At 36.5% G+C, this 11,206-nt stretch overlaps 1 pseudogene; it reads right to left on the bottom strand.

Moving 5' to 3' along the window:
- Nucleotides 1-4,179: 4,179 nt before the first annotated feature.
- Nucleotides 4,180-8,484, bottom strand: LOC105507276 (annotated as a pseudogene).
- Between the last annotated feature and the right edge of the window lie 2,722 nt (nucleotides 8,485-11,206).

An 11,206-nucleotide genomic window follows, 5' to 3' on the forward strand; every position in this document is an offset into this window, starting at 1 on the left:
TGTAACAAACCTGCACGCTATGCACATGTACCCTAGAACTTAAAGTATAATAAAAAAAAAAAAAGAAAAATATGTTATCAAAATACACAAAAACCTAGAAAACCTAAACGGCCTTAGAACTCACTCAAGAAACTAAAAACATGGATTGAAATTTTCTGCAAAGAAAAACCCCTTATTGAAATATTTCTTTTGATGCATTCTATCAAGCAGTTAAGGATCAAATTATTTCATTCTTTTAGAAAAGAGAAAAAGAGGAATTGCTTTCTAACATATTGGATGAGGCTGGCACATCCTTTACACCAAAACCACACAGAGTCAGTTTGAAACATAATTATGAGTCAATTTCACAGGATAAATGAAAAATACTAACCTACATTAACAAAATAAATCCAGGGATATATGAAAAAGATAATACATTATCACCAAATGGTGATTATTCTAGAAATGCAAAGTTGATTCAACATTAGAAAATTACAAAATTAATTCATTACATTAAAAGATTAAAGGAGAAAATCAAAATCTCCCCCATAGATGCAGTAAGAGCATTCGATAAAACTCAATACCCACTTAATAAAACTCTGCAAGCTAGAAATAGAAGAAATTTTCTTTATTCTGGTAAACAACAGCTGTAAAAGCACATACAGCGATCGTAAGATTATCTTCAAGTTCAAGAATGTGACAAAATTGCTTTCTGTCACTACTTCTATTCAGCATTGCACTGGAGAGTCTTACAATAAGACAAGAAAGAGTAATAAAAGTTATAAGAAAGGAAATAAAAGGAAAAAATACCACTATCATGATTCAAAAATAATATTACTGTCTACAATTTAAAAGTCTAAAGACAAATTGTTAGACCATATAAGAAAATGTAATGAAGTTCATATATGCAAGTGGAACATGAATTAAACTGCAATCTATACATCCCAACACAAGGTAATTTTTAAAATACTGTTGACAATAACATCTGAAAACATAAAGTACCTAAGGAATAAATCCAACAAGATATATAGGACATTTGAGTAGGATATTATAAAACTTTATTGAAGAAATATAACGGCTTAAATGCAAAGGCATACTATGTTCATAGTTAATCATAAAGATTTTTATTCTGCCAAACTGATATTTAGATTCATTATGATTCACAACAAACCCCAACCAGAACATATTTCTGCTTTTGGTAAAATACAGTGGCTGTACTTTTCGCTCTAAATGCAGTGTAACTAAAAATCCTAAACAAACACACACACACACACACACACACACACACATACATGTACCAGAACACTCTACAGGTAGAAAGAAGAAGGCAGACTGGCCAAAAAACACAGGACCTGAGGTATAATATGGTGATAAGATCCTTGGGTTTTCTTTTTGATCATATATCCCAAACTTGGAACTGGAGAAACCAATAAAACAGTAATGTCAGTGGTCACGGACCAAAAATGCCTCCAAAATGCCTACTGGTCCAAAGACAAAGGAGCAGCCTAGCAGGACAGAAAACTTTTGAACATCAACCACTGTACTTCTGACAAACAATACAGAAAAATTGGTAACCCCACCCCTACCCCACCAGCAAAGGCCAAGCTAATAACTTGAACTTCTACTTTTGCCACGCTGGAAATAGGTACCTAACATCCTGCTGGGTTAATGTCAGAGAAGAACCACAACATTTTTCCCACTGGCTGGATTAGATTTCCCCAGTGTGCTGACAGTGGAGACTACACAGGGGGAGGCAGGACTTGTATCCCTACCATCCTCTCCCCGCTGAGGTAGTATCTGAAGATGTCCACTGGAAATTCAGAACTTTCACCATTGCCCCACTCTGGACACAGTTTGGCAGTTTCTTAAGAAACTGTGATGGTAGGCAGTTACCATACAACCCAGCAATTTCCCTGTTGAGCATTGATCTGGTGATAAATGAAGACATATGTTCACACAAAAACCTGCACACAAGTGTTTACAACAGTGTTATTTGTAGTAGCCCCAAACTAGAAATGACCCACATGTCCTTCAAAGGGTGAATGTTAAACAAACTATGATACATCTGTACCAAGAAGTAAATAATAATTCAACAATTTAAAAAATTGTTATACCTGGAACAACTTCAATAAATTTCCAGACAATTATACTGAGTTAAAAAAAGAAATCCCCAAATATTATATACTGTATGGTTCCATTTGTATAACAGTCTTGAAATAACAAGATTATAGAAATGGAAAATAGACTAGTGGTTATCAAGGGTTAAGGAAAGGGTGGAAGCAAGAGGGAAGTGGGTATGACTATAAAATGGCAATATGAGTGATCTTTGTGTTAGGGAAATGCTTTACATCTTGAATATCAGTGTCAATATCCTAGTTGTGATATCTACTATACTTTTACAAGAAGTTTTCACTGGGGAAAACTGGGGAAATGGTACATGGGATCTATGTATTATCTCTGCATGTAAATCTACAATTATCTCAAAATAAAACGTTTAATTGAAAAAAAAAGCAGGTTTTTTGTGAAACTTGACAAACTGATTTTAAATGAATATAGAAAAGCAAAATAATAGTATAAAGGAGCAATGCCAGGGAAATGTCAGACTAGGAAACCACAGGGCTTCATTCTTTTCTAAAAGCAACTAATAAGCTAGCAAAAATGGTCAGAATCAACTTTTAAAGAATTTGGAAAACCAGTTAAAAAACTTATAACAACCAAGGGATGATTTGATAAAGAAAGAAGCTTCTATATATGGTAGGAGAGTGGTACAGGAGTGGTGTGGCATTTTAAAGTGCCTGTGTACCATCCTTCACACCCTAAACTGCAGCAGCCGTGAGAACAGCAGCAGCCGTGAGAACAGCAGCCTGTACTCCTGATGCAGGTTGCCAGTGCCAGAGGGAGCAACACAAACCTTATTCTTAAAGAATGATGGTGTGGGTTTCACCCTGTCTGGTAGTTTCATCAAAGACCAGCACAAAAGCTTCCTTGTGTTTCACCCAACTCAAGTGTCCCCAGAGTTGGGATGCATACTAGAAAGGCCTGAGAAAACCTAAGCTTTAACCTCTGAGTACCCTTTGATCTCCACTCATGTAGGAAGTGGTTGCTAAGGCAGAGTTTTAAACAGCCTGGCTAAGAATTGAAGAAGTGCCCAAACACAAAGCAAATCTACAAAATCTGAGATAATTTTATCTTTTTATTTTTTTCTCCCTCTCCTCCTCTCCTTTTTTACCTCCTCCTCCTTCTTTTTTTTTTTTTTTTTTTTTTTTTTCAGTGCCAAGTGTCTAAGGTACCTCTGTAAAAACACAAGCTGGCCACTAAGCTAGTAGAACATAGAATTCAATGGCTACATATGATAAAGAAAGAAAAAAAACACTCAGAGAGACTTAAAACTAGTTTAGAAAATTTACTGAACAAGTAAACAACCACAACCCATACCAAGCAGGAAAAATAAACCTCAAGGAAGAGGAAAGAATCTGATTTTCAGACTTGTCACATTTTAATATTCAAAATTAATATTAATATTAAAAAATTAACAAAAACTGTTCATGGAGATACCCAGCCATTAGACCTATTGGAAGAAAGCTTTAAATAAACTGTATTACATAAGCTTAAAGAAGTAAAGAAAGCATAAAAAATAACTTAAGGAAATGAGATAAATGCTGTCTCAACAAATAGAGAATAGCATGATGCACAGCTATAGTCCCAGATACTTGGGAGACTGAGGCAGAAGGACTGCTTGAGACCAGGAGTTTGAGGCTGCAGTGCACTATAATCGTGCCTGTGAATAGCATTCCAACCTGGACAACATAGTGAGGCCTCATCTCAAAAAAAAGAAAGAGAGAGAGAAATGTGTCAATAAAGACATAAAAATTGTAAAAGGAAATCACATAGAGGTTCTGGAGTTGAAGAATTCACTAGAGGTTTTCAACAACAGATTTGAGCAAACAGAAGAATTGATTAACTTAAATATAAGTCAACTGAGATGAACAAAAAAGAAGAGAATCTGAAAGAATGAGGAAAAATGAGCATAGCCTAACAAACTATGGGGCACCAACAAGATACTAACTACACAAAATGGTAATCCCAGAGGGGAGGGGAAGAGAGAAAGGGACAGACAGAATTCTTGAAGAAAGTGTGGTTGAATATATTCCAATTTTTTTTTCCTTTTTTTTGCAAACAAATACTTTTTAATGGGTTTAAAGTTTTTTTTTATTTTTACAAATATACTGGAGAATCATGCAATGCTGCCAGCATTGGATGCAATCCGGGGACGCAAGTCTACACACTCCTTTGCTACTGGTCCTGTAATGGCAGAACCTTTCATCTCACCTTTATTGCTCACTATGACCCCTGTATTATCTTTGAAACAAAGAAACATGCCATCTTTTCTATGATATGACTTTCATTGTCAAATGACCACTGCTGGATGTACCTTTTTCATGAGCTCTGGTTTGCCTTTCTTGACTGTGACCATCACCATATCACCCACACCAGCAGCAGTCCTTTGATCCCCTTTCACGGAGATGATATACAGGTTTTTGGCTCCTGTGTTGTCAGCACAATTGATCACAGCTCCTACCAGAAGACCCAGAGAAATCCGGAATTTTGCATCAGAGGACCCAGCACGTCCTCGCTTTCATATCTTGAATGCCGGAAAGAAGAAAAAAAGGGATATATTCCAAATTTAATGAAAGATATGGACCTACACATCCAAGAAGCTTAATGAACTCTATGCCGGTGGAAGATAAACGCAAAGAGATTCACACCAAGGCATATGATAACTAATTTTTCAAAAGATGAAGGCAGAATTTTAGAACAGCACAAGAGAAGCAACTCATCCCATACAAGGAATCCTTCATAAGACCATAAGCTGATTTCTCTTCAAAAGTCAGGGAGGCCAGAAGGAATGGGATGAAATGGTTACATATTTAAAGTGCTGAAAGAAAAAATATCGGTCAACCAAGAATTTAATATCTGGCAAATCCATCCTTTAAAAATGAAGGGAAAATCAAGATATCAGATTTTAAAAACCTGAGGGAATTTGTCACTAGACTTGCCCTACAAGAAATGCTAAAGGAAATTCTCTAAGCTGAAATGAAAGGACACTAGAAAGTAACTTGAAACCATATGAAAAAAATAAAGAACAACAGTAAAGAAAGCCATATAGTAAACATAAAAGCCAGCAGTGTGGAGATAAACCCTAGACCAGTGGAACAGGACAGAGATCCCAGAATCAGATCTATGCATCTAGACAGAAATGTGATAAATGAAAGAATTAGCATTTCAAATCAGTGCCAATGGGACAGATTTATCAATAAACTATGCTGGTACAATTGATTATACATATGGAAAAAAATGTAGTAGTATCTTCCACCCTATAAACAATTAATTATAGATGGATCAATAACTTAAATAAGAAAAGAAAGACTTGAACTTTATAAGGGAACATAAGAAAACATATTTATCACTTCAGGGTAATAAATCATTTTAAAGCAAACAGAAAGCACAAACCAAAACAGAAAATACTGGTAAGGGATTACTATCTGAAATCAGTTTTTAAATCCCGTGAATTAAAATTTAAAAGTCAAACAACCTGCCGAGTGCAGTGACTCATGCCTGTAATCCTACCATTTGGGGAGGTAAAGGCAGGCAGATCGCTTGAGCTCAGGAGTTCAAGACCAGCCAGGCCAACCTGGGGAAAACCTATCTCTACAAAAAATACAAAAATTAGCCAGGAAAAAAAAATTCAAACATTTTTCTCACTAAAAATGAAAAACGATAAAATGAATAGTTTTTCACAGGAGATGAAGAGAGAGTAAACATGAGAAATTCTCAATGTCAATTGTGATGAAGGAAATGTGTATTAATTCTACCATGAAATACAATGTCACATCTAAATACACCACAAAAATTAAAGTCTAAAAATGCCAGGTATTTGTAAGGTTGGTAGGTTGGTGCAAAAGTAATTGTAGTTTTTAACCATTACTTTTAACGTCAAAAACCACAGTTACCTTTGCACCAAACTAACATATAGACCAAAGGAAACTCCAATACACTGCTTGTATAGAGTAAATTGGTAAAATCACTTTGGAAAACAAGTTGGAATTATTTGGAAATAGTGAATTTGTGCATGCCCAATACCACTTCTAGGTATACATCTTAGAAAAACACTTGAATACATGAACATGAGGAAACCTATGCAAGAACATTTATAGTAACATTTTTGTGATAATAAATCAATCCAAATACCCAATAAAAGAAGAATAAAAAAATTAATTGGGATGCGTTCTGGAAATGGAATAATATGCAAGAGTGAAAATACAAAAATTACAGACATATGCATCAACATAAATAAGTTCTCAAAGACATATGAGTGAAAATAGCAAGTTGTAGAATAATATATTATAATTTCTTTAATACAAAGTTCAAAAACAGGCAAAATGAAACAACACTGTAACATTTTTATTTAAACGTATGCATATAATCTCTACATAGATTAATATATATACATATATGGCAAACTTTAAGAGAAACAAAGAAATAAACATAACTCCAGATGCTGATTACTTCAGATAAAGGAGAGAGGATGTAATGGGATAGAGGAAGGGGGTGCAACTGGGCAGGAACTCACAAAACAAAGGCTTTCGAAAGTAAAAGTAGTATTTTATTTGTTAAAAGTAGTATTTTATTTGTTAAGTACTATTTTATTTGTTAAGCTGAATTATTTGTTAATCTGAATTTTATTATTTTTAGATGCTACTTACATATCATATATATATATTCTTCTAATATGCTGTATTTCACAAAAGAAAGTATTATATTCACAATAAAATAGTATGCGTTTTATTTATAATAAAAAGTGAAAACAAAATCTGAGTCGGGAAAATTAATCAAGTCTATGTTTTAGAAAGATTATTCTGATTGACATAAAGAAGACAGACTACTATCTAGAAGGGAGAAAATTAGATTCTAATCTGGGCAGTGCCAAACACAGATTTAAAGAGAAACCTGCCAACATATAATTAACAGAATTGCTGATAGAATGGATGCAATGACACTAATGTAATTTGTGCCTGGCATATTATTAGGAGGATGGTTATGATGACCAAAGAGAACTGTAGGAAAGCCCCTAATTGAGAGGTGGGAAGAGAAATAGAAGCAAGCAATGGAAAGGTAGAATGACACCCACAGGAGAACAGCATCCCAAAAGCCAAGTGAGGATTAAAAAGCTAGCGTTTGGACTGGATAGCTTCAATCACTGAGAAGTATGTTTTGAGGCCCTCTGCTGATACAAAATGTATAGGAATAGTTTTCTGAACTTGAGGACAATGGAAAGGTTTTGGAATAGCAGCTGTGGGAAATACAGTAGGGAAAAAAAAAAAAAAAACAGAGACAAAAAGACTCCCCACAAGGAGGGTCCATAGCTGAGGTCGGATGGCATGAATTTGTAGGAGAAGTCAGCTGGCAGCATTCATGACCTACTCCAGCAAACTTGGCTACCATGAAGCAGCTATCAAGGTTGTAAACGTCATCACATCTAAGACCTACAGACACATAGGTTTAGGCTAACTAGTCAGAGGTCTATTAAAAACCTTAGGCAGTAGAAAGGAGAAATCATAAAATCCTTTATACCAGGAAATGTCATTTCTATGGATAACTAAATATTTCCACTTAGGCATAGCTTTTTCAGGATTCTGGTTGGTCAGAATTTTCAGGAAAACTTTGCAAGAGGAAGGTTACAGGGGACAGACTACAGCCCCCACTGCAGCAGTTGACTTCAAGGCAATAGCTGACATTCATCCTCTCTCCTTAAAATCACCCATCTGAGTCCACTTTGCATTGCTGTGAAGGAATACTTGAGGAATAGAGGTTTATTTGGCTCATGGTTCTGCAGGCTGCACAGGAAGCATGACACAAGAATTTGCTTCTGCTGAGGGCCTCAGGCTGCTTGCACTCATGGTAGAAAGCAAGGGGAGCAGACACCACATGACAAGAGAGAGGGGAGGCAGGTGCCAGGCTCTTTTTAACAATCAGTTATCACGGGAACAAAGGGAGCCATAACTCACTCATTACCATGAGGATGACACTAAGCCATTCATAAGGGATCCACCCCCATGACACAGATACCTCCCACTAGACCCCATCTCCAGCATCTCCAACACTGGGGATCAAATGATGTTTGGAGGGGATAAATGCCCAAACCATAGCACCACCCATGGTAGAGTCTCTCTTTCGGTTAGCACTTTTTCTGGTCTCTGCTGCTTGCCTAGTGTGTTGACCCAGGTTTTCATCTCTAGGCTCTGTTTCCATGTCCTTCTCAGACCTAGTTACTGTGATCGCTCTTTTACAGTCACAGTGGGCCTGAGAAGCAACATATTCCACATTGCGTAGCAGCAGCCCTGCTTCTAAGGTTATTGTGCTCAAATTACACCCACCAAGCAAAGAAGATTGACATACCTCAGGGCAACTGCTGCCGCAGGGGCTGCAGTCTCCTCTGGCCTCCATTATGACCTTGTTACCTGGTGTGGTAATTCTGTACTTTGCTTCTGACACTTAAGTGCTACCACCTGACTTCTGCTCTTCAAGGATCCAATCATCCCCATTGCTAGTAGGGAGCTCAGTTCCCTTATAGAATCTCCTACTATTAGCCCCCACGTACAAAGAACATTCCACCACTTAGCTTCTTGAAAACTCTGGTATCTTAAAAAGCAATGCATCCCTGTTATTTTGACAAGCAATTTTAAAAATATGATCAGAATTCTTCTGGCCCTGGAGAAATGAATAGCATTTCTTGCTTCCCACACTTTACTCCATAATCTTTTCAGAGGCAGCACAGGACTTGCTCTGAAGGAAGCGTTTCAAAACCGAGGCAGCTCCCACCCCTTGCAGTCCATCCATTTTCTCATACTCATGCAAGAAAACTTGTTGAGGTCAGCACCTTCATCCTTTTGGATATTTGCTGGATTGCCTTTTCAAGACTTTTCTATTCCAAGTCTTCTTTTCTCTTCCTCCTTTTCTTTCTCTCATGTCTTTTCCTCTAACCTGCTTCCAATCTATCCCAGGAGTTCCACTTCAATTTTCATCCCAGCTGCATATGCTTGTCCTCTTATCACTACCTTTGGCAGAACACTCCACTATGGTCAAACTGTCGTTGGTCTCCACGGCCATAAACATGACTGACTTTAGAAAGCAAGGGTGCTCTGATAGAAAGAGAGAAATTAAAAGATGGTTCTCCATTGCCACAGTGAAAGGTACAATGACAGGGACAGTCATAATGATGGCAAAGGCACCAACCTGGGCACCTTACTGGTTCTTGGAGAAATCAGTGTGCACATATCACATTCACTCACTCACACACACACGCCATATGACAATACTGTTTGTCTTTTTCCTAACTGAACAAAGAAAAGGCAACAATACCTTTCAAAGGGTTTGTTCCTTCTGAGTAAAATTTTGTAAGACTGCGATCAAGGAAGGTGTATATGAGAGACAAAGATAAAAAAAAAATCCCTTGCTCCGAGAATTTGCTAAACGATTTCGTATTGCTGAATTTCATCCATTAACACGTGTATTTAGATCCTAACAATGACTGACAGACATTTGGAAAGCAAAAATAAAAGTTGACCTGCAGACAGTTCAAATTTGCCATATGCTTGCTGTCACTGTTAACAGTTTGTAGACCATCCTAATTTATTCTTCAGCTGACTAAGCCAATGTATTTTAAAGAAAACGAATACCTGTTCCTTTTTCAAACATGACATTTTATTTTTCCTTATTACTCATAAGTATGGACAGCAAAATAAATGATTAACAGCCAATCTCAGGTAGTTTTAGGGGGAAAGAATGGGTTTTCCCCCAGGACCTATCACGAATGGTTTCCATTTAAATGATTGCCTCACTGAGGAAATTCTCAAACTATATTCATCAGTTACAATTTCAGAAACAAACATTTCCTTGAACATAACCTAACATAATTTTTAAAGGGAATTTATTAGTGCTCAGAAGTCACTACAATTTAAAGTGTATGTGTGTGTGTGTGTGTGTGTGTGTGTAAACATAAGGCTAAAAATACTTTTTTAATCTAATTTTTTACCTTAAAAAAATTCATTATTCTCTTTTGTCTAGTGTGTTTAAGTAATCACATATCCCGTTAACTGGTGGCCCTGTCCTTTTCTTTCTTAAAACTTCATTTCTTAGGCAATATTATGGATGGAAGAAATTTTTCATGGAAAGAGGAAGAAGTTAGTATTTGTTGTTTTAAATTTTGACACAGTACAAACCTACTCAGCTTTTTATCTTTGTGTATTTAAGGATAGGTCTTCAACTTTTCCAGTTTCAATGAGATAGCTCAAATGGTCAAGCTTATTTATAGTAAAAAAATGTCATTAAACCCTGAGTAAATAAGATATTTGCTAATTAATTTTTAAATATTCTAGATTATGAGCAATGACTGTGGGTTGTGTTACGTAGTCTTTGTCCCTCATGCTTTTAACATAGTGCTTGGCCTGTGGTGGGACTCCATAAATGAATTTTAATTGGCCAGTTAGTAAGTAACTAATAGTTATAAGTTATAATGTGTATTCTTTTTTTACGAGTGCCATATTTATGTCAAAATGGAAAACAAACCAAACATCTAAGACATTTATAACTATTAATTATTTTATAATAAAATATTTTATTGCTTCCACTTTAGCAAATTTACTTTTCTTCAAATATCTCTTCTGAGGACTTTTAAGACATGAATCACGATAATAATAAAAAATTTGCAGTAGGTCCTAGAAATTCAACCTAAAACTAGAATTAAAATGGTTTCATTGCAGGCGTGTGCTCATTTTCACACTGATGGACAAAGCCCTTGGGGAATATTCGGAAGTTGATATACAACTCGCCCAACACCATCTCACTGGTTTTTCACAGCAGGTCCTCGTTGTCCTTTAAATTCTCAGACAGAGGAGGATGGCTTCAACTGAAGCCCCCACAAGACTCTCCGCTCATCTGCAGAAGCGAAGGCCTGGGCAGCTGGCACCTTTCCATAGGGAGCTACAAACACCACTTCGCCACATTGCAAGTTTCCCCAGGCAGCAGATGTCTTGTAGCTGCCGTTCAGGTCTGCAACTCTACCAAGCCACCTGTACAACATATTTAATGTACCGACAATGATTTTGTTGCTACTTAGAAAAGATTTTTTAAAATTTTTCTCTGAACTCCTGTATGGTCAGTGGGATTA

The sequence above is a fragment of the Colobus angolensis genome, unplaced genomic scaffold, assembly GCF_000951035.1.
Source record: "Colobus angolensis palliatus isolate OR3802 unplaced genomic scaffold, Cang.pa_1.0 Scaffold147, whole genome shotgun sequence".
In the NCBI taxonomy this organism is placed as follows: Eukaryota; Metazoa; Chordata; class Mammalia; order Primates; family Cercopithecidae; genus Colobus; species Colobus angolensis.